At 39.3% G+C, this 3,528-nt stretch overlaps 1 pseudogene; it reads left to right on the plus strand.

Annotated features, from left to right (window-relative positions):
- The first annotated feature begins 2,631 nt into the window (after positions 1–2,631).
- On the plus strand, positions 2,632–3,258 carry LOC136316054 (sorcin pseudogene; annotated as a pseudogene).
- Positions 3,259–3,528: the final 270 nt, after the last annotated feature.

A 3,528-nucleotide genomic window follows, 5' to 3' on the forward strand; every position in this document is an offset into this window, starting at 1 on the left:
TAAATACTGATGCTTGAGCCCCATCCCAGATCAATTAAATCATAATTAAAGATAGGTCCTGGGCTTCGTGATCTTTAACTGCTTTTTAAGCCCCTCATCTGCCTTCTCTAACCTTCTTCACCCCAACCAAGCAGGTATAAACAAACAAACAACAAAAACCCCACTTCGTTGCATAACAACAATGGGAAAAAATTTTGATGTTTTTAAATTCTTTTTGCTAATAGGCTTAATTTATAAGTTGGTGTGACTGCTTGTAACTGTTATTTATTTTATAAGGTTATAGAAGATCTGCAACCAGAACTTTCTAGTTTTATAAGTTATACCAAAAGGCAACAGTAGATGGCCCACCTCTCTCAGAAAGAAAAATCAAAAGAATTGTGTACTAAATGAAAGGAGCATAACTTTCCTCGTAAATGAGCTTGAGGTAAGGAGTCAGTAAGAAGATAAAAACATGATGAGGAAAATAAGAAGTTAGACTCTTTCCAAGAATAATTGAAGATTGGGTTGAAAGAGTAACGTACACAGAGACTCACAGGCACACAAAAGCTAAGAGTGGAAATGAGCAAAAGTGATTCCAGCCTGTCGTCTTGATTGATACTGATAAAGAAAGTAGTGAAAGTTTGAACAGGGAAGTTGGCAACCATAAAAATTGCGTTCCAAAGTTCCCCCTGGTCATGGATTTTTCCCTCCTTTTTCGGTGAAAGTGAGACTGGAAGATTGATTTTATGTGAACATGTGTAAGGAAACTTGGTCGTATGTCTTCCTTTGACTGTCAATATGCACCATACAGGAGGGCCAGAAAGGCCAGAAATTTTCCATTGCATCAACTATTCTTAAAATTGTTTTCATTTTCACTTTTACCATTTATATTATACTCAAGAGACACCAAGTAAATATAACACTCATTAGAGGTTAATGAAAATTAAAGTCTAGTTAAAGGCTAACTACTATATGGTTAGTCTTCTAAAATGAAGTATTTTGTCATAAATTAAATAGAATATAAGGAGATTTTCTTTTTTTAATTCAAATATAATTCTTAACTAAATAATAATATACTCTTCAAGAACTTTTTTCTATAAATCTCAGTACATACTAAAGGGATATTTATTTCCACCAAATAGGAAAGAACAAATTATTATTTCCATTTTGCTAGACCAACTAAGAGACTGAGAAAAAAAAATGATTTGACAAAGATCTTCAAATAAAGCTGATCTCATCATTCCCAATCAGAGTTCTACTCTAAAAGGAATTTCCTCACTTTATTACCTCTAGGCTGATAGAGCTTTGAGGTTACATTTTCACTGTTCAGAACAGTTGTGTCCTGCTTGACCAGGTGGTGGCACAGTGGATAGAGCATCAGACTGGGATGTGGAGGACCCAGGTTCAAAACCCCGAGGTCACCGGCTTGAATGCGGGCTCACCAGCTTGAGTGTGTGTCGTTGGCTTGAGCGTGGGATTATAAACATGACCCCATGGTTGCTGGCTTGAGCCCAAAGGTCGCTGGCTTGAAGCCCAAGGTTACTGGCTTGAGCCCACGGTTGTTGACTTGAGCAAGGGGTCACTCACTGTGCTGTAGCCCTTTGGTCAAGACACATATGAGAAAGCAGTCGATGAAAACTAAGGAGCTGCGACGAAGAATTGATGCTTCTCATCTCTCTCCCTTCCTGCCTGTCTGTCCTAATGTGTTCCTCTCTATGTCTTTCTCTTTGTTTCTGTCACACACACACACACACACACACACAAAATAATAGTTGTGTCCTAGTTCTAGGACCTATCATAAAAAACTTAGAGTCCAACTTTAGTCATTAGTTTCAACCCAAAACTCACCCTGGACCTGTGTAAAACCCAGAGACCCACTTAAAACTGTCATGGGGAGCCAAGAGAACACAGCTTTCCCACAGTACTTATAACGCGACCCAGGACAGGATGCCCACTATGCTAAACCACACTAACAGTAAGATTCCTCCATACATGCGATATAGTACATCATCAATTTCCATCTCGGTATGCCTAAAAGAGTGTTGAGAATTAATTGAGGCCTACAATCCAACAGTGTGTGCAGTAATGGTAAGGCCTGGCCCTTGCCATGAAACTCTGATAGTAAATAGAGTTATCCCTTCAGGTTCATTCATTACGAGGACTCAGTGAGCAGAGAGAAGGGAGGACTGGAGCTGGACAAAGGTAGATAGCTGTGGCTAAAGCAATGCCAGTAGCCATGGCCATGAGGGCAAGTAAACAGTGGGTTACAGCTTAACCACATCCTTCTGGCATGAGGTCACTCCAACTTTGGCTCAGTTCTGAGTACAAATAAGTAAAAGTCTAAGGATGCATTCTAAATTGTTTACCTGTGGCTGTCCAGTTATTTTTAGCGAGGCTAATTCCCATTTAATACTCAGAATGGTGGGGCGGCTGACAACCCTTTTCAACAGTGCAGAAAATTTCAATCAATTTACACAAGTGCTCTGCAAACACTGTGTGGTGGTGGTGGTAATAGAGTTGCTCTATGGTTCATTTCATTCCTAAATGCTTGATTAATCCCAGTTGTAACTACAAATAAGTACTGGATCTACTCCTCTGTACACTGTGAACAGACCATGTAACTATATATTCAGAATTTGTTTTAGCAGCACTATGGTTTAACCCAGGCACCCTGGCGCCAGCGAATACTACCCAGGTGGGTATGGAGGGGCTCTCAAAGGACCTATGTTTTCCAGACAAACTCAGGATCCACTGTATGGTTAGTTTGCTGCAGAAGCTGGATAGGACGGTCAGAATAGATGCTGATGAATTGCAGAGATGTCTGACACAGTTGAGCATTGCTGGAGGATACATATCTTTTAATGAAGAAACTTGTCAGCTTAGTTTCAATGCTGGGTAGAGATCTGTCAAGTATTAATACAATGGGTTTCAGTGAATTTAAAGAACTCTGGTCCGTACCGAATGGCTGGAGACAACACTTCATCAGTTTTGACAGTGATAGGAGTGGAACAATGGATCCTCAAGAATTTTAAAAGACCCTGACAACACTGGAATTTCAGGTGAGTCTCAAGGCCGTGACTTCAATTGCAAAACGACGCAGCACCAATGGAAATGTCACCTTCATTGATTATATCACCTGCTGCGTCAACCTGCATCAAATGGCGAGCTCTATCAGAGGGCTTTCCAATCCGGCATACTGCTCAGCAAGGTGTTGTGAATTCCCCATGTGATGATTTCATTATGTGTCATGAGTATTTAAATCAAGAGGAAGCTATGTGAATGTAATCAACATTCCCGTTGCTCTTGTTCCTTGCCTTCAGTAATGTATTTATATGTAAACCTTTGTCACCATTTTTCTTTAACACTGTTGTAAAGGTTTTTACTTTATGTACATCTGAAGTTTTTGTTTTCAATTTAGCTAATAAAATTCTTTGAAATTTTATTATTATAAGATCAGTTCTGTTATGCCATTTAGATCTTCCTTGAGCCATTGTCATATGCCTTATTTTCTTGCTAAACCTGTTTTATGTACATTTCAGTATGCAAAAT

Source organism: Saccopteryx bilineata, chromosome 12, assembly GCF_036850765.1.
Source record: "Saccopteryx bilineata isolate mSacBil1 chromosome 12, mSacBil1_pri_phased_curated, whole genome shotgun sequence".
NCBI classification, from domain to species: Eukaryota; Metazoa; Chordata; class Mammalia; order Chiroptera; family Emballonuridae; genus Saccopteryx; species Saccopteryx bilineata.